Source organism: Tetrao urogallus (genome assembly GCF_951394365.1).
Source record: "Tetrao urogallus genome assembly, chromosome: 5".
NCBI classification, from domain to species: domain Eukaryota; kingdom Metazoa; phylum Chordata; class Aves; order Galliformes; family Phasianidae; genus Tetrao; species Tetrao urogallus.
The window spans coordinates 47,889,625-47,910,758 of record NC_136818.1 but is presented as its reverse complement, the minus strand read 5'-3'; positions in this window follow the sequence as shown (position 1 = coordinate 47,910,758).

Sequence of the window (21,134 nt, the reverse complement as noted above, 5' to 3'; positions counted from 1 at the left end):
TCAAGTTACCACTAAAATGTTAGTTGCTTCTATTAAAAATAAAACAAGCTCGAACTACAAAAACAAGTAAAGCCTCTGTCTCCATTGACTACTATTTGCAATCTTGCTTTTGGAGAAACATGAGCTAACTTTCAGTGTTCTCAATTCCTTTAAACTGCTAAATTCTTCTCCTGTATGTTCCTACGCATCTCTCCCAGAGACTCACGGACTGCTATGCCTAAGACAGGATCCTGATCTTTTTCCTATTTCCTCTTTCCTTAGCTCAGTCATATCAAGCACCCTCCTGCTTGTAGGCTCTCACAACTAACTGACAGGCCAGCTGGTGGGATTATGAATAGCCTGAAAGACTGTTTTTTTAGTAATCTTTTAACCTAAATAAACTACTTCATTCTAGACTATTTGTCTCCAACATAGCATAAACATTCTAAGCAACAAGCTCCAGATTGAAATAGGGTTGTCTAAAGACAAAATGGGCTACAAGTTTCTGTAAAATCTTTCCTCTGAGCTGTGGGGTACAAATACATGAGGCTGCACATTAAGTTTAAGGGTCACCAAAGGTCACACTAAGACCAAATCTGTAGGTCTAAATGTACTACCTGGAGATTGAAATCTCTCCTAGCATTTTTTTATTTTTTATTTTTATTTTTTTTAATTGTTCAAAACCAGGAAGGAGCTGAAATCCTTTGGTCTAAAGTATCATTCTGGAAAAAGTATCACCTTGTTCCCCAGGATCCCAAACCTTGCTTTCGGCAATGGTAAGAGTCTAAAACTCAGTTGAAAATTAGACTGTTTCAACGCACCAGATATGCACCTTTCAATTCTACATACACGATTTTATAATCCTTGTGAGAATAGAGCAAGATCTGGGGCATGACATCTGAAATTGAAGACTGCGAAGATGAGCTGTGAACTGCTTTGACATTTTCTTTCATGGTGCTGCATGAAAGAAACATAAGTTGTGACAACCTGTCACAAGGTTTTTTTCTTCATCCCCTTACACCTCTCTGTGTATAAGCTTTAGCATCCCCCAAGAAAAATAAAGAAAAAGATATGTTTAAATGTATGAGCATATTCCCCCATATTGAAAAGGAAACAAAGAAGGACGAGAAAAAAGGAATAAGAATGAAATATTGAATGTTTTCCGGTACCATTCCTTATTGCCAAGGGAAGAAGGCACTAAATAATTGGTGCAGGCATGTTTCCCTTTGTTAACACACCCAACATTCTGTTGTGTGTGATTCTGTTACTTGCTGAGATGTGGAATCCCTCCCAGTTGTCCCAGCATCTCAGAGTCCTGACATAGGAGGAGATGGAGAAAATAGAAAAGGAAGAGCAGCTGTGAGTTTTCAAGCATGGTTTCAATTTGTTCCAGATGCCCATAGCAAAAGATCCTCAATTTTTTGGCAGTAACCAGCTGGAACATGTTTTCCTTGATTTGTTCTGTGATGTCAAATGGCACGTTAATGACAACATGTCCACATACACCAGATAACCCTGAGATTGCCTAAGATCCATTGATACATATTCACAAAACTTTACATATTTTTCTTCCTGAAATGTCTCTAAGACTTAAGTGGACACATTGAAAACAAATTTTGAGTCTGAAGACTGGATGTGTGCAATGATGTACTTCCACTGAGAGCTGCTAAGGGAACAAAAGAATCAGACCAGTGAATCATCTCACCCCATTTCTGCCTGCAGTGTATTAGCACTTTAGCCAATACAGAGGATGTTACCAATGGTAACATAGACCAGTTGGTGACAGAACATCCCAGTTAGCTCCTAAGTTTACTTTTGACTGCTCACTTCAGGACTGACATGCACTCTACTGCATTGGACTTCCCTATTTCTCTTCAAAATGTTGGATTGCCATAACTTACAAAGCGTTATTTTCTGCTCAATTTGTTTTGCTGGTATTTTTCATTTCACATTTGCTGTCTCTCACACCTAGTTTATTTGTCAGATTTCTCCATTCATGCTGTCTGTCCCAGTTACAGTTCTTTATATTGTTGCCATGCTGAAAGTAACCTGAATTTCCTTCTCTCTTCCTAACACTTTAGTTTGCTACATGCTTTGCCCTGTAAGGAATTAATATCTGCAGATCAAACAGATAGTCCTATCTCAAACAACTAATACCAGTGAGAAAAGTGTCCCTGCCATGAGGATAAAGGCTTTATAGAAAATGCTTCCACACACTCAAATCCCTTTATCAGTTCAGCATCTTCACAAACAATGCTATGCCTGTTAGAACAAGGGAGCAAGAACTTGCACACCTAGGCTACAGAAGTCTTCTAAGATGGTCAATTTCTGAACACACTGCAGCTGCCCTGGGACCTCCCACCATCACTGACTCCTGCACTGACCTTACCCTGTCCAGTTTGTCACCTGCTTTGTTACTGGTTTTCACACATCGGTACAAATTCAGTAGAGAATCAAAGCCTGCCAGAAGGATAGATATTTCTTTTAACCACAGATGGAAGAGAAGGAACAGCACTTCAGTGTGCCTCTAATTACAGCCACCATGACAGTTCATATGTGTAGCAATAAAAATAACCATAAACCTACCTAATCATTAAAATAAAGTAAACAGCTCCTCTCTGTATCATCATACACAGGTACTAGAGCTGCTAATAAACCAGGAAGAGCACTGAGGCACTGGAGGTGCATCTTCCCTATCTCCACAGTTTCTTAAACAACTTTAGAGGCACATTTTTATTAAGTATATGCAAGGCAGATGATCTTAAACCTCAAAAAGAGTCTGTATAATAACTGTGTGCTCTTCTAATGCTCTCCAAAGACCTATTCAGAGTCCATTCTGAAAGAGAATAATATATCAAGAACTTCTGCAAACTTCCTTCTAATGAACACATGCCAATTTGAGACCAAGAATTCTGGCCTCAGAGGAAAAAATAACCACTGCTCTTAGTCTCTGGGTGTTTTGCTACTTTATTTCAGAGTGATTCAAAATCTAATTAAATTTCTAAACTCTAATGAAATTACAGAAGAAAAATCATTTAGGATTATATTATATACAATTACTCACAGCTGAAAATTACAGTTAGCCTCTTTCACCAGGATAGGGTCTCCTGAGAAATCCTTGTTACTCATATAACATATAAATCTGACACTGCTCCCACTATTTACAGGTCAAAGGTAAAAGCAGAATTAATTAAACATATATATCCTGCCCAGTGGCCAAGTGGAGGAGATGGGTAACAGAGGCTTGGTAATGATGATAATGCTTGAAACTACATTTCCTAGTTTGGCCAAGAATTCGAATAAACCTGCTTCCAAGTAGGAGATTATTAAGTCTACCTTATTCTGATCAGCGCCCTTCCTTACCAGAGGAACTGATTGGAACTGTTCTGAACAGGAATAGTGAAGCATACATGCTCAGCAGTGCACAGCCAGCCAACCAAGTTATCTGAAACATTTTGCAGACAACCAGCAACAGGATAAACCAAGCAGCTTTACATAGTTCAGCTAAACAAATCATATTTAAATGCTTAGTTTATTCTTTGAAGTAAGAGACCAATGAGCTAGGCCAGTGGAAAAAAGAAAGCAGGCAAGAAAGAGGACCAATGTTTATGTTATTTACTGCTTCCATTATAGGTTCTCAGGATCTTAAGAACATGGGATCATTTGCTGATGACATACAAAAACACTGAGAGTTTCTACCTAGAATCTTGATATCTTTTACCTTCATGTGCTGCAGAGAATTTTTTTTGGTTTTGGAGTTTCCAACTCCAATCCCAGATAAATCCATGAACAATAAGAAAACAGCAGTGAATTACACATATGCATATCTACACACTCACAATGGGTCAAAACATTAACAAATACTATGGTTATCGGTACCACATTCAATCACTTCTACTTATACCTCACAAAGCAAAATGAGTTAGCAAAATAAATTACTGTCACCTTAGAGAGTTCATGGGTCACTTTTATTTGTATTTTTAGTGCCTTCAGAGCAATATCCCTAAAATACATAAAAATAAATAGGCTGGCAACAGGTTTTCCTTCTAAGGCAGAAAAGCCACTTGCCCCACACTAGACAGAATATTTCATCAGAGACCCATCCACTTCGGTTGAATTTTATCAAAGTTGTAAAAATAAATGTTAGCATTTAAAACTCCCTTAGAAGCCAAACAGCTGAATGTTGCTCTGTTTATCTTCCCCAGAGTATATTTATTTATTATTACTGTTTATATATTGAACTTAAGACCAAAGTGAGAACTTGTTTGCAAGTTTAACTACGCAGGATGTGACTGTTACTTCCCTATACACCACGTGACCTGGCTTTTTTGTCTCCCTCTTCACTACAGAAGAACTAAATTCAGAAAACTTGGGTGAAATTACTCTGCTCTCAAAACTTCATAATGACCTCACAAGCAAGCTGGATACCAGTCCTAACGACATTTCTTCTTCTCTTATGTAAGTGGTCTATTGTATTTCTTTTTCATCCTTTTAGAGAGGTGCTTTTATTCCCTGACCTTTGTGGGGTTATTTCCCATATGACTGCATGTATGTTGTTTAAGAATTTATTTAGAACTCTGATCCTTAGGGAAGGAACTTATGTTGAAACAGTGTAGAACTTTACTGTGCTTTCTAGCCAAGATTTCCTAGCTTGAGTACTAAGGCATCATCCAGAAGACATCCTGAAGTTAAAAGCATGCACCTTTGCAGATGAGATGGCAAAGCTGCCAAGCATCCTGTTTGGCACAATGCAGGAAAGTAGTTCAATGGAGCATAGGAAGAAATTGATCCACATGCATGCTACCTGCAAACCACTTTTCGTCTCTCTGTCTCTCATAGGATGTTGAAGCTCCTGACTCAGGATGATGCTTCTATAGCTTTCAAGCCAATGCAAGGCTTTGTCAACCTCATAACTTGCCTCTTGCTTCATGGTTTCTCAGCTCCATTTTTTATAGGGAAGTACTGGGTCACACAGCTAGGAAGTATCATCAGAACTCATGTTAACATTGGGGCTGAGGTGGACTACCAGAGAGGAAGGAGTTGATAGCATCTCCACAACAGAAGCTTACATGGGTTACTGTGACCTCCAAGACATAGGTAAGGGGGCAGGCACCCTCTGGTGGTCAAAACCTCATTGTCACCAAACAGACACCCCATGCCACCCTACTTCGAGCAGAAATTCACAGAAAATCACCTGTCCTTGGGGAATACCACAGATAGTTTTCCCCACCTGAAGCACGCAGAACAGACATTCCCCCTAACATTCACTGGAAACATGCTCCTGCTGCCTCTGCAAGCAATACTATCCATAGGTCTAGAGCAGTGCTCTGTCCTCATTCCATCTTTCTTAGTATGCATAGAAATTTGTCACTCTCAGTACCATTTTGTTGGCTTTTGATGTTCTCTGCGCCTTCCTATGGATGCTCCCAAGAACCCAGAGGAATGAGGCTGTTTGCCACAAAGGACACGGTTAACCAGCTGTGCTTATAGATGTGAAGAGAATGTCAGGAGCAAATGCTCCCTATTACTGACTAGCTATTGCTCAGCAAACAAATGGTGCAAGTCCCATTAATACGGCAACATTTCCCTGGAGCAAGGAGATGTAGACCTAAGAACAGCAAGACATGCAAAAGCTACTCTGCAATAGATACAGGGAAAATGCATTGACATGCCTCCAAGCATTACACAGAAGGGTGCAGGCAATACCATATCTGTGGGCCCTGGATAGAGAGGAGCCTGGCAAGGACTAGAAGAGTTCCTGCTTCCTTGTAGGAGGGACATTTGTATTCTGTGGAAAAGGACAGAGGAAGGAAACCATTTACACGGATGTGAACAATGCCTACCTTACAAAATTTATATTTAGCTGCATCAAACACCAGCCAATTTATTTATTTATTTATTTTTCCTAAATAATGCTGTAACATCATGGAAAACACAGAAATGACAGCAGAGTAGCAAAGCCCTAGGCTGCAGCAAGAGAGGATTCGCTCAGACATAGTAGTCGTTAGCACAGAAATAAAGGGAAAAAAAACTGCTTACCTTCAAAACGCCTCAGGTATGCAGGAATCTCCACCAAGATACCTTTGCCTCCACTGCCAACACTTAAATGAGGTCTAGGAAGGGTATAGCCTGGCTTTACCTCTTCTGGTCAATCAGGAGCTTTGCATGCACCTGAATTCACCTGGGTTGGCCCTGCCTTCCCACCAGGTGCTCAATCACTGCTTCAAGCCATGACTCAGCATTTCCACTACAAATGGTTTTCAGGAATTGTTTTCAGTGGAGTCATTGCCAGTAATAACTTCTTTGTTGAAGTCATTCCGTATTTGACTATGGAATTGCTCAGATACACACTGTGAGACCTTTTATTCCACATTACCTCTCAGCTTCCCAGTTATTTTCTTCCTTCCCCCTTTGCTCCCCCCCAAAGGAGGCAGATGCTGAACCCCTGGCTACCTCAGTGCCACAAGGCTAACCACTACCTGATCTAAGAAAAGGAGAAATCTGAGAGGGAGGAGGAAGAAAATCACATGCAAACAGGAGGCAATAGAAGGGAGTGAGGAAGGAGCTGTGCATCAAGGGAGACAAGGTGCATGTTTTTATTATGGCAGGTTACAGGAGATTCAGGTCCCCCCGCAGTCTGGGGAATTTCTATATATATATGGTGCAAATATATATATATATATATATATATATATATATATATATATATATATATATGGATTCATCACCTGCTTGCTGTTTTACCTTCAGGGTAGTAAATAAAATCATGGCTCCTGGTTCAAACACAATATGCAACATCAACACAATCAGTATCATAGAACAACCAGATGGCATTGCCATCTGTTGGCATACATGTTTTTATAAATCCAGTCTGTAAACAGTTATATTTCGATAAACTCCAGGCCTATTGGAACTAGTGCAGCCACTTCCCCAGTTGGTATCTCCGAACAACCACACAGGGTTTGTTTGTTATCAGAAGACTTCCACTGTCCCCTTGACAAGAATCAATTCCACCTTCTAACCATCCAGTACAGATCATCGTAGACAAAATCATGCCATTGCAGATATTGATAGAATTACACGTAGAATGTTCTATTAAGGTACCATGACATAATTCAAGTCACTTGCTGTTTTACCTCCTTGGCATTCTGCTCCCCACCCAGATATCCAGTACTGCAGATTAGACCAGATTTAGGCAGGCAAACTGGCTGTACAGTATCAGTAAAACTCAGTGGTGTCTCTTCACAAAGTCATCAACCTGCATTATAGTGCAAATTTCATGTTACGGATGAGTCAGGCACATTTGAGGGGTCAGAAAGCTCCATCAGTTGCCTCAAGATCCTTTGAGAATGATCCGGAAGTCACTCCAATAGAGATATCAAACTCATCTTCAAGGTTCTATGACCCAGAAGCAAATCTTGTCCAAGTTCAGAGGGTCTATTGAAAGGATGGGAGATAGTCTGATCCCAGAGATGAGAGCCAGTCAGAAAGCTAGAACTGGGCCTGGGATGCTGCAGAGCATTGGGAATCATTGCTGTCACCCTTGAGGATTGTGTCCATCCCCAAGAGATCAGAGCTGAAGGCAGGACTTAGAACAATCATCGACATGCATGTGTATGGGTTGATGATTATGCTAGATGATCTCAGTGGTCTTTCCAGTCTTAATGATTCTATGACTGCATTAATCCATTTCTTTCCACCTAAGGAAAAACCAAAGCAAACAGGAGACAGCCATCTAACACTCACTCCTCAAAAGCAAAAGGTTTTCAAGGAGCATCTAGTAAATGATATTAAATGTTAATTAAAATCATATTGGAAGTATGAACTGAAAACATCCCCTTCAGTCCTATGGGATTTCAGAGATTTCCCTCCCTCCTTTTTTTAAAAGGAAACTAATAATTAAATCTCAATATATTAAACTGACCTACATAAAATATTCTATGTAAAATATTATTTCTGCCATAAAACACATAATCTGTCACTGGTTTAATTCTATTAGAAAGCATACATTAAGGTCTATGTATTATGACCATTAGGATAATAAAAGTAATACAATATAACTTTTATTATGTTTGAATTTGAAACATTCTTCATATGAGCACAAAGAATAATTAGAGAGGTGGAAGAAAGGTGGCTTTTTAAAAGTTATTTTTAATTTATAATGAAATAAATTCACAGGCAAGAGCAAAGAGACTAAAAGAGACTGATTGTGAATCTGAAAACCCAGGAGCTTTGCTTTTTACACCAACAACGTAGTCTTAGTTTTATTTATTTAAATTTCCTTCTCTTTATAACTTCGATTTTGGTCAGGTTAAACAAACATCTTTGTGGTCGGATCCGGAAACAACTTCCTCACACCTCCCAACCCCCATCTCAAAGCATCATGGGATTTTTGAAGAGAAAAGTGTTTTGTTTCTGTCTGTATAAAATAAAATTCCAGACATTTTGATTATGAAGAACAGTTTAGGGGGAAAAAAAATACTTTCAGCTGAGAATTACAGCTCCCAAAATACATTTGGTTTAAAATGCAAGAGCTTGTTTTAAGCTTCTCTCCATAGCTTTGAAGCTTGGTTCATAATTTATGAAAATTTGGGATTAAAAATGTGACTAAGATCAGTAAATAAAAATAAATCTGTTCAGAGCTACCCAATAGATCAGATTTTTTGACATCATGGCAGAATTCCCAGAGCCCATGCTCAGCTCAAGAGAGGTTTCCAGCCATCTGCAAAGCAGACTTAAGGTGGACTCTCTAAAGGGACCAAAATAATTGGTTGCATGGCTTTGGGAAGAAGAGGATTATACTTCAAGTTTAAAAGCAATCCTATTTCTAGCATTCATTTTACTGGAGAAGAAATGAAAGCCCAGCCACCAAAGAAGGCAGAATGACTGATACACCATTCTCAGTTTTACCCAGGTAGATGTAGAACACTTTTCTTGATGTCCTAACAGGCCAAAATATTTATGTTTCAGATTTTTGGAGAGCAAAGGTATATGCTTCTGGAAACACAGAGGAAATAGGTGAGTTCATTGGGACAGGAAAGCAAAAAACTACATTCCTTTTTGCGTTATATATCTAGAAGAATTCACATGCTTTTTATGTACAGAAAATCATACTCTGCTTATGTGCTTGTACTTTTCCTAGCACAGTAAAGTCTTGCTGTGGGACTATAGCCTCAGCCTGACAGATGAAGGTGGATCCCTATGGTGCACACATGAATCATGATATGCTTTGCAGTTTACACTTAAAAAAAAAAATCTTCTTCCTAGTAAGGACTCACATACAGAGCAGTCAGGAGGCAGGAATATGAGTCTGGGGATACAAAGTGAAGGGCAGTTGGGATTTTGAGGGAAAAATTAGAGTTGTAGCTATAAAACTCAGCTGAGACCTGGACACACTGAATGCTAAACTTGTTCATTACCATAAAACTTCATTGAGCCCATTAGCCAACAGGCTTGCACAACTTCATGCTATACAGGGGCAGTCTGGTATGTTAGTATTCTCAGCTAACCAGTCTGGCTCAGCTTTGTCAGCCCCTTCTCAAGAAGAGAAAACCAATAAAAATAAACAAACAAAAAATTTTTAACTTTGCAACTTTGTGTTACCATCTCTGAATCACAGTTCTGTTTATTAATTATTGGTGCATATTCACAGATTTGTTTTCCATTTTTACAGATTTCACATATCTTATTATAGGAGTTACTCTGGGAGCCTTTCTAGCAATTGCTTTTATAGCAGTAATAATTTGCATGATCAAAAAACAAATGCTTGACCATGTCTTCAGAGGTAAGAGAAATTACTCCTGATTTCTTATTCAGAGTTCTAGATTTTCTTGTGCTCTAGATCAGCAGATCTGAGCTCTGCTGTTAGGCACTGCATGTTTGTTGCAACTCCAGTTTTCCTCTGAAGAACTATTTGAAAATGTCGGAAGTGCGAGGGACCCAGAAGTTTTCAGTGTAACTAAATCAGCTATTTCACTTAACTAGAGAAATATGATTCACTACAGCTTATTGCTTGGATATCTTTCTGGGTAACGAATTTTTAAAACAAAATTCTACCTATTCAATGTAAGTAAGAGTCTGTTGGATTTGTAGGATGGACAGGAGTGGATTTCAAAAATCAACTTTGCAGCTCAAGGTGCATGCAAAGCACCAGCTCTGTGTAGTTCATTTTTCAGAACAAAGGAATTCCCCTAAACTTAGCAAATTTCCATCACTTTAAAAATAAAAGAAGTTATTAAAGATGTCAATCTGAAAAATGCAATGAAAGAATTCAGTGCAGCCAGGCTGCTACATAACAGGATTGGGAACCACCCATCTGTTCACCATATCTAGAACTTGGTTCTGCGACTGTATCTTCACTTTAGCCTTCATATGACAAACAAGAAGTTATGTCCCAGCATCCCAAACTGTATAACTATTAATTCAGCAGTTTACCATGTCCCAGCCCTTCAACAGCAGATACAGTCTCTTGCTTAGTAAAAAGAAGAGCAGAGCTGTCTTAACTATCAAGCATGAAGTGAAGTAGACTGAGCTCCCCGAGCCTAGCCTTTTGGTCTCCATCATAGCATAGATTCAATGCCATTTTCAGTAAATGCTGATCTCTTAATGGATATTTTTGCAAACAGACTCCCCAGGCACCCCATGAGGACACAAATGATATTGTAATGCCACTTCCTGAAAGACAAATGGCTGATGTCTTCTTTATGGGCAGTATGCAATGGTCCTAAGGGGAAACTACTTCCTCCTAATTTTTATCAAGCATCTGTCCTTGAAGTTGGTCCCCATTGTACTCTGAGGATGTACTACAATCTCAAAATAGCTAAAATAAAAACAAAAATAATTTTGAGAAAAATTGTCAGAAGAGATTCCAGATGGAAGAACTGAGAAAGGCTTTAGGAATGTTATGTGGTACTGCTAGTATCAGAGTTCTACCTCAGACAGGATAGCTTTGCCTGCTTCACCACCTGTTCTGGTTGCATCCTCACTACTTCTAAACAGGTCTATCACCACCCTGTTCCTTGCTTTTTAACTAATCCTATTTTCCTGTTCTCTCTTTAGAGTCAGAGGGCAAAATGGATAGAAGGTAAGAGTCATTGCTTTGTGGGTCTTCTGAGATGCAGTGTGATATGCCAACTGTAGTAACTAACTCTGCTGTCTTTATGCATGATATTTCCCTGCAGCTGTGATTTAAAAGATAACACAACATATATGCAGGTCTCTAGAGGACCATGCTACCCAGTTGTAATGATCAGAAAGATCAGTGCAGTGGAATGGCAATACAGGAGGTGTAATGACAAAGAGACTAGCACAAATGGAAAGGTGTTACAAAGAAAAAGAAAAAGTGCTCACCAGTCTCTGAAACTCTAGGCTCTCAGAGAAAACTCCACAAAAGAGGGATCTCAGAGAACTTTCCCCAGTGGCAGTCAGCCTTTAAATGGGGTCTAAGAGAGGTGCAGCCATTTCTTCTGGTCACACAGCGGAATTGCCTTCACCTGTGCTCTCAGGGCTGACCCAGTCCTTTCCCCATGTGCTCAATCAGTGGTTCAGGCCGTGACTCAACAGTTACCATACACCAGTATATCTAGTGGAGCAGCATGGAAAAGGGAAATCCCATTCAACAGGAGTTTGACATGTAAGAACTGGAAAAAAACATCTCAGTAGGATGAGATTTCTTTTAAAAAGTAAATCGTTCAAATACTTTTGATTCTGCCTATTTATTTTGTATTACATATTACAATTGCAAGTTTTAATCACCAGTCCTCCAAAACATCATCATCAAAAAACAAACCAACAAAAAAAAACAATCCCAAAAGCATTAAATGAATTACTAGATGAAAGCCAAATGCCTTGTTTCAAGGGTTTTCTTTCACACTGTTAGAATTTTTCTGTATTTTTTGTTTTTATGATACTGATATTTTCAAAAGTGCTTTAGATTAAATATATACAAATCTAAGCAAATGGCTTTGTCCTAAGCTTCCCAGTCACTATGATTGGACCAGTTCTGAGATCTCCCTTTTCCCCAGGTTTCTTACAGATCAAGTCATACAGTGATCATTCTGGAAGGGATACATTTTTACCCTTTAATTTCTTTCCCCCTACCCATAAACAGCAAGTCCACTATACGTTTTGAGCACCTAATGATAAGAGAGGCAATGCCAGATTGCTTAGGAGATGACTGCTCCTCATCTGAGGTCATTCAATAGGGCAGCGATGTACAGAGTGGGAAACGTAGCCTGCAAGTTATCTGTTGGATCACAATAATCTGCAGGAGTAGATGATGTTTTGTGTTTCTACAAGACACTTTATAAGTAACTAGAAAAGAGATTACATAAATTAATCAGCATTCTCATAAAGTGAAGGCAACAGCTGTTCTCAGTGACCTAAGAAAAGCCTTTTAGCCTCTCTCAAAGAGATGAATATGAGGCTAATAGGCATGTCCCCATCACCGCCATTCCTCACAGAGCCCATACAACATATGCAGACATTCAGTTGAAGATCAAGGCAAGGACATTCCTTGAGAAAAGTACTTCAGTGTTTTGCTTGACAGAAAAAGGCCCCAGCCTGGAGCATATAATGTTTTCCAAGGAAGATGCTTTCACAACCTAAACCAGCTAATGGGCACAAAACCCATTTCCTTTCACATCACAGAGCATTCAATCTATTTTCTTCCAAGGCACTCACAATTTCTGCCTATCAACCCAAAACAAATTAGGACTATCGTACAGTCAGAAGACAAAACATTGAGCACGTAGTACGCTGTTTCTGGTGAGCTAAGGACAGTATGGACAGCAGTGAATGAGGAAGAGCAGGTGAAGAAGAAAACTAAAGCAAAACAGAAACAATAGAGACAATATGAGCATCCATGACACCTTCCCTCTGATCTTCCTAGGGGAAGCAACTGATTTTGTCATGGCAGCAAGATTTAGCAGCCTTAATGATGATCTTACACTGGCCTCTCAGATGATTCCTTGTCCCAGTCTACAAGCAGTTGCTAAAAGGTAGAAGTTCCCAGCTGCAAGTTAAAATTCTGATCTTCAGGCTGGAAACAGGATGCAATGCATATAAGCTTTCTGCCTTTGAGCCACTGATGCTGACCAGTGAGAAAAGCTGTAATTCCAGAATATTTAGGGGCAAAACTATGTATGCTAAATATGATGTTTTTCTGTTAAGTAGAAAACAACTGGAAATCCACCATCTTTTCTTAGTTGTACTTTTTAATTTTATTACAGCACTGAGTAATGTATAAACTCCTTTGTTCTTGTTCATTTTGAGGCACCTATGTACTACTCCTCAGTGGATTTTAAAGGGGTTCTATAAAACAGAAGCTGATCTGAGGAAACAGTATTTACTTTTACTGGTCTTGAGGAAACCATTGTTTTGTAAGTGTAAGAGTTAGTATATAATGCAAGCCTCAGTGAGTAACAAATATGTAATGTTCTTGTTTATCTACTATAATGATAGAGTAGCACAACTGATAAAACAATGCTGCAGGTGATGCAAACATGTACATTAGGCTCTAAGGAGCTTATGAGGATATTAGTGAGAAAACAACAGTGAAATACAGATATTCTTCAGATAACACCACTTTTTAGCTAGGAAGTATATAACGTAGTTTGTTTTATAAACAAATCTATGCTATTCCACATCTCAGCAAAAACTTGTTCTTGCACCATCATTCTTCAATATAAACTATCTAGTCACAGAAAAATCAAAGGGAAATGCAGCATACAAAATCCAATGTTCTATTTCATCTTTTCTCCTACCCTTTATAGGACTTTTCCACAGGACTCTTATTCATACTGGCATATCTTCTTTGCAGGACTCAACAAATGGTGGTATATGTTTTAGATTTAAACATTCATCATTTAAGTGTTTGAGGACATTTGTATGTCTAAAAATAAAATGTACGGGAAGGAGCTGTTCCTAACAACTTGGAAAAAAAAAAAAAAGCAAACAAACAAAAAACCTCATAACACATGAACACTGCAACCCCTCAGGACACTGGACCAGAAACCATCACTTTCTTGAAAGCCACACTTAAATATCATAATCACCAAAGCTTGAAGAGACTTCCAAGATCATCCAGTCAACAGTCCACAAATATTATTTACCTTGAATACTTACATTGTAAACACTACAGTATTATAAGTACTGTGAATTTCCACAAGAGTAACCAAACTATATGCTCATTTTATTAGATTCATTTTTTCCTATAGGTCAAAGGGATAACTCCCCATTTACTCAGGTCAATGGAGACATGATAATCAGATGTAACCTAATTTTCACTACTTGCTTCAGTACTCTGAGGACTCTAATTCATGGCATTTCTAGGCCAGTGGCTCATTCTGGAAAACCCTTTTGATAAAGAAAACTCCTCTACTACAAATTACTGCCTCCTAAGTTTATTCCAATCAATCATACAGGCATTCTAAGTGATAATCAGTGTATCACTCCTTTAGGACTGGAGAGGAAAACTGGTATATCATCTGCAGACAATTTTCTACTTGACCACTGATGATTGCTCAGGGAAAAGTAAAACAAAAAACCACCACCTCAATCCAACTGACACCACACTTGCTAAAATTTTGTTTCAAATTTCACATATTGTACCCATAAGTGCCTCAAGCCATCCCAATGACTGTCATAAACTTAGGTGGATGTCATCCAGAGCAGTGTCATCATGGTCATCAAACTTAGAACAGACAAAGGAATGCAGATAATCCCCTTTCATTTTAGAGCCGTGGAACCTAACCTAAGAGAAAACACTACAAGGTCATGTTTTCACCAAAGTCAGACAGCATTCCCACGTGTCACTTTCACTGTTTTCCCAAGCCATTACAACAGAAGTATTTCTAGCTCTATATGATACCAGTTCACTGTGAAATAACTCACAGTGTTTACCTCTGTATTAAGTCAGGCATATAACACATGGCTTAAACAATCAGTTCACAATGGGGTGCCCTTAAACACAATGGAATATTTACTAACACCTGAGAAGAGAAAGAGCCTTGAGGCAAGCTGCTGTCAACTAACAAAACAGTAATTTAGATGTCAACTGACAATTATTTAATGTCCTTTTTTTTAATTAATAGCTCATGTCAGTTTCAAATATCATCTTGGTGTAAGCTTAGTAAATTATAATGCCTAAAATTTCATGCAAGTTTAATGTATTAATAAAAATGTCTGGGCACATTTAATGCTAGCAATATTTTGAGTTAACTACAGTGTATGGCAGCCAGATTTATTCTGACAGGAGACAAAGAAAGAGGCATACAGAGACAAGGAGAAGGATGGAGAGACAGAGGACATGGAGTAAAATGGAAAGGCACACATTTGATCCTGCTGAAATAGCTAAAATAATCTGTTGCCTCAACACATTCTTAGCAGCAATGTATATCAAAACTCATCATGCAGCTTTGTGGGTTCTACAGTCTCCTGCGTAAATCACTCAGCATAAGATCAGGTTTTAAATGCAATGTACAAGTCATTCTGATATGTGAAGGAGGAGCTTCAGAGCTGCACAAAGTGCCAAGCAGATTGGAGATTTTCTTTTGCTACCCAAACAAGCATCTAGATGTTCTCTTGAGTTTACACTTGATTTCTTCCATTTCTTTCCATTGCTGGACTTTTCTTGTGAAATACATGGTATGCATGTCAGAGGATTCTTTAGACAAAATGCAGAGGGCTTGGAATTAAACTAAATATATGTTTTAAATCTCTTTTTTGAAGGGAAAAACAACTCAGCTAAATACTGTCATCCTTGCGCTATTCTCAGCTGGTGGAATTTTTCCAGTGGGTTGTAGCAGATCATGCCCGTTGAAAGGAAAAACCCTCTTTCCTCATTCTGACCACACAAAATCTGTGCACTGCAAGCATGAGTGATGCACCTTCCCGGTCATGCCAGATTTTCATAAATAATAGTAAGGTCAATAAGCAATTTCAAGGCAGTAAGATACTTAAAGACTATAATTAGAAGCAGCTCCATGAAAAGCAGTTCTCCATTCTTCCTACACCCTCATGAAACAGGCAAAAGATGTCCTTTACCAGCAACAAATCACACAGAGTGGCACATGATGGCACTGTGTATTCTCCATGCACATAATGGCTCTCTACAGCCCAGAAACGCAGGACACAGTTGCATCTCTAGCTCAAAGGTGTTCCTCTGGGAGGCAAGGTTTAATTTTAGCCACATTTAGTTTCAGCCTACCCAGTTTCCCTGCATAAAAGGAGCCTGCAGGGATGGTCTCTTGCACTGAACATCCCCATTGAACAGAGGAAAATTACAATTGCAGAGTACAAGAAGTGTTTTGTAGAAATAGCGTGTTACTGTCCAGGCTACCGGTAATCTGCGAAGGGCCTGCAGCTGAGCAAATTCTCAAAGCCCCCACGAAATGATAACCTTTGAGGCTGAGACAGGGTTTGAAGTCATGGCTCATTGCTTACATCTAACCTCCCTCTCTAAAACCAAGGCGAAACAATCATTGCATCTTGAAAGCCTCCATTCTCTATGTTGTTCAACTCTAAAAGTACTGCTATGGATTAAACAGAAGGGGAAATCATCCATTTGGAAAAGATAAACATCAGAGATAGATGGCACTGCAAAGATATGTTTTGGACAATGAAGCACAAATTTGAACGTTGAGCTGCAGTTTCTTCCAGAAGCTCCATAGGTTATAGAAACTGTCTCAGCCTATACATTTAGGTTAAGAACCTTTTTCCTGTTTTATTACATTTGGGCTTGTATTCAACTGCACAGACAGGCAGAAATAATGAACATTAACAATAGCTGATCTAAGTTTCAGTGCTTCCCATCGGGTTTAGAGCCACAAAGAAAGAAAAACATCATATTTTCAAGTGGAGAACAGTTCTTAATTTTGCTTTTGATCTAAGTAGTCCAGACTGGTCTGTAATACCATGAACTGCAGGAAGCAATCAAGTAGACATAAGTCACACCACTGATACTATTAGCTGAAGTCTGAGCTCAAAAACTTAACTGGTGACCTTATTTTAATGCTAGGGTACTTGAGAAAGTCTCAAGGAGGAATCCTTCAGAAAATTCACAAATCAAAATCTTTAAGTAAAAATGCATTTAAAAAGAAGAGTTCTTGCCCTTATTTAAATGTGTCATGGGGAATGGTGGTGCATGGGGAAAAAGAATTAAGATCCAGAATGCGGGCTGTTCAGGACTCTGCGTCCTGAAATGCTTTGCAATGGCTCAACCCTTGGATCAGTTATCCACACGTAACACTATATGTCCAGCCTCTCAGCCACTCTACTATCCATTGAAATCATATCTGCTTAAGATGCAAACACATACTGCTGCTGTACTATAGGCAAGTTCACAGGAAAAAGTTCTTGAAATAGCAAGATGCCAAAAATACATCTGCAAAGGAATTCTATTTTATAGTTACCAATCAGAGTAACTAAACTGTCTTCTCCACAGCAAATTTTTAAACGAAGACAGGAGGAAGCAGGGACTGCTATTTAAGCCACAATAGAGCAATTTTTGTGAATTTTAATTACTTTTCAGTGCAGCAATTTCCTCATATCGAAATATGTCAGCCTTGGAGATGGATGTTTTCTTTGAACTAATCTGATGTTAAGAGGACATACTTCCCAGAAGTAAGGTGTTTCACTTTTCAGCTTGGAGATATCTGGTATAAGGCTTGTCCATTTTCACTGTTTCATTCAAGCCATGGCCCCGTTCAGGATTTGTTCAGACATCTGTGAGGATGCTGCCATTCAGTGCTATTGTTCCTTCCTACAGAAGTTATCACCACTTCAAAGAAGCTTTCTCATACACATTCATGGAGCATCTTGTATGAGAATTGAGGCATCAAAGGGAAAAGAATTAGCTGTAACTTGCATCTCTGTTCTCTTTAAATTCCCAGTCATCCAGGCAAACCCAACATCCCTAGCATCACTGAGGCACCGGCATCTGTGCTTGCTTTCCTAAAACAAGCCTCTTTTACTCTCTAAACTATGATGGTCAGTGTTTTTTCTTGGGTCTGGGTCATTCAATAGAATCTCTGACACCTTTAGGATCAAAGATCAGAAAGCTTTCTCTTACCGTTCCTCAGCTATATATACTTTGAGCTATTCTTTCACCACTCATACTTTCTCCAGAAGACTTTCTCAAATTCTCCCAACTAATGCATTCTCCAAACAGCACAGTCATCATGCCAATGGGGTTTTCATCAATCATTAGAGGTTTACAGATAAGGAAAAACAAAGACATAGCCTCCATAACCTAAATGAGATTTGCAAAGAAGGCATCTACTTTACCGAATCAATCAAAAACGATCCTTTGTGGTCTGCTTAGATGGCAAAGTTCCCCTTTGCACTGTCACCATGAAAAAATATCAGCAGTGAACAACTATTGCAGGGATGTGAGTGGAAGACAACTTGGAGAGATATTGTCCACTCTGGCAGTGGGAGTGCTTTGACACTTTGCTAAGGACCAGTACAAACCTGCAGTACAAAGATGAGCCCAGCCAAAATATACTGGATCAGGTCTGATTCTTTGCTCAGTGTTAAGGATAGACTGAAGGTCGCATTCATTCCAGCAATTCTTTGGAAAAAAAAAAAACCCGAGCAGGTGTTCTCAGAATGAACTCTGGGAACTGAGGTTAATGAAAAATGTTTAAAAGCTACCCAAAACTGTAGTCATGCACGCAATTGCCAGTAAACACATATAGAAACAGGCAAACAGTGGTCTAAACAAATTCTTGCGTATTTGTGTAACTATATTAAAAAAGAAGGGCAAGTAATCCTAGCAAAAATGGCTGTCTCAACCTCTTGCAAATACATAACTGCAGAAACAAATTTTAAATACCCATTCTCTGTTAAGGCAACAAATGGAGCAATAAACTGGCTTTTCTACCTAGTTCTGTAACTATCTTGCCTAGCAGAAGGTTGCTCTTCTGAACAACCTTGGCAAGTTACTTTTGCTCAGGCTACCCTTTAAATAAAATGAAATTAATCTTTGTAATTACATACGTCAAAACCAAGGACACTGAGCTTTGTACTGTGCTCTGAACACCAGGCTGTAAAAAGCAGTCCTAAGGCAATTGGTAGGCAGTTTCTGGCCCTCAATGACTTTAGCACTATTCATGAAATCAGGGAATATTTAATATACAGATGCATACACACAGAAGCAGTATTATATACACACAGCCCAGACTGTTAGGGTTCATTAAATCCCATTCCAGGATACTTCACTGATGCCTGATGGGCAGAGCCACACTTCTGGCTATTTTTTCCTCTTGCTGGCTACTTTCCACATTCTCTAGCAGAGCATCTGCCCCAAGATGCCTGTGCTCTCATCAGATCTGGGGGCTGCATTTGCAGTTGACCTTTCTACAGCTGCCAAACAGACAGGAATCCTTATTCCTTCCTCCTCCTCTGCACAACTGTTTGAGGCTAGTCCTGAATAGCTCTAAATCATTTGATTGTAAGAGCTAGTCCCAAACCTGCTGAGTCAGGAGAATGCTTTCCTGGTAATATTCAGACACCTGTCGGAGGCAATTCCTTCCACAGCCATCGTGGTCTTTGCTGGCAAACCCGCTGGTGCCCTGACTCCAGCACTAAAGAATCCTGCCTTTCCCTGGAGCTGATGCAAACCTAGATACAAGTTCACAGGTGGAAGATCACCCTCTGTGCTGCTATCAACACCCACCTGGGGTGCGTTAACTCCTGCCCTGGCTGCTGCAGGGCAGAGGGCTCCTGCTCCCAGAGAGCACCTACCCAGCACCCATGCCAAGTCTGTCTTCTGTCACTGCATGCACTCACCTCAATACTTCATGTGCATTTTGTACAGGGCCTCACAAGGTATCACAGCTTTTCAGCCTGGTGTCTGAGAGCTGAAAAAAAGAGCAAGTGTCACAAAATGAAACTCTGACTTCTGCCTTGCAGGCTGCAAGTGCCTGGGTGTTCTGTAGGCTATTTCTGAGGGGTTTATAGGGCCTTAAAACTTTTCACGTGTTTAAATTTGTCTTAAATACCATTCATGATGCCTACACATCAACAGAAAGCGAATATGGACTTGTAAATAGAAAAAGACAGAAAACCACTAGCTGAAAAGTAACTAGGGTATTTTCAGTGCATTAAATCACAACACCTGACCCACTCCCTAGTTTGATTTACTGGTACAGAAGAGGTGGTGGAGCCAGGAGCAACTATCCTTCAGTTAACAGTACTGCCTTTTGAGTCCTTGTGACCTGGGAGTGAGCTTCTACTGCTCTCTGGAGAAGAGCACAGTACGAGTGTGAGCTGTTCCCAAAGGATGGTCCCATCTCAAAGAAATCCTGTCCTGCTCCCCCCTCCCTCCCAAAACATCTGTGTGCTCTGCCCAGAGAATCACACCTGCTGCAAATCTGCATGGCATAGCAACAACCACTTTTAGTGAGAACAGGCTGCTCAAGGATGGCCAGCACAAAGGAAGTGATGGAATTCTAAAACCAGTGTGCTTGGGAAGGCTGGATCACCTTTTGTGTGCCAGCTGGCACTGCCAATTGTGGGAAAGAAGCCTGAGAGTAACTGCAAGAAAGCCATTCTCTGTAAGAAACTTACCAAGTACACAGCGCAGCTCAAAGAGCATCAGCCTCCCGAGCAGTCTTCTCTGCTCCTCCCAAATGCAGAGAATTCAAATTATTTAGGACGGGGCTGCCAATCTCTTCAGAACAGGGCTGGAAGACATTGCCTGTCCCAGCAGCTCCCTGCCACCTCCCCCCAAACACAGGCAGGGAATGGGATCAGGTGAGCATCCCTAAACCTAACCCACTGCTGATTCACTCCAGTTAGCTCGGATCACTTTGCACTGGCCTCATTCTGCATTAATCAGCTGCCGTGGCCAGAATAAAAGCGGAATTATTACTATTATTTTAATGACTACAGTTGCAGACAGGCAGAAATTTGTGTGACTTAATTTATATGCTTAATTCTGTGTCTTTTTATGTGTGCGTGAAGAAATTTTGACAAGTTCATAAGCACCGCAGACATCTGGTCCCTGATGGTGTTCTCAGGTCTCTCTCCTCTTTGAAAAGAGCTGGTATTTAATTGTAGTACCCCAAACCACAGCAGACCAGTGTCTCTATTTAGAATTACTTTGTCTGCAGAGTAGCCTGGTGAAGGCAAAAGAGACAAGCTCCAGGGAC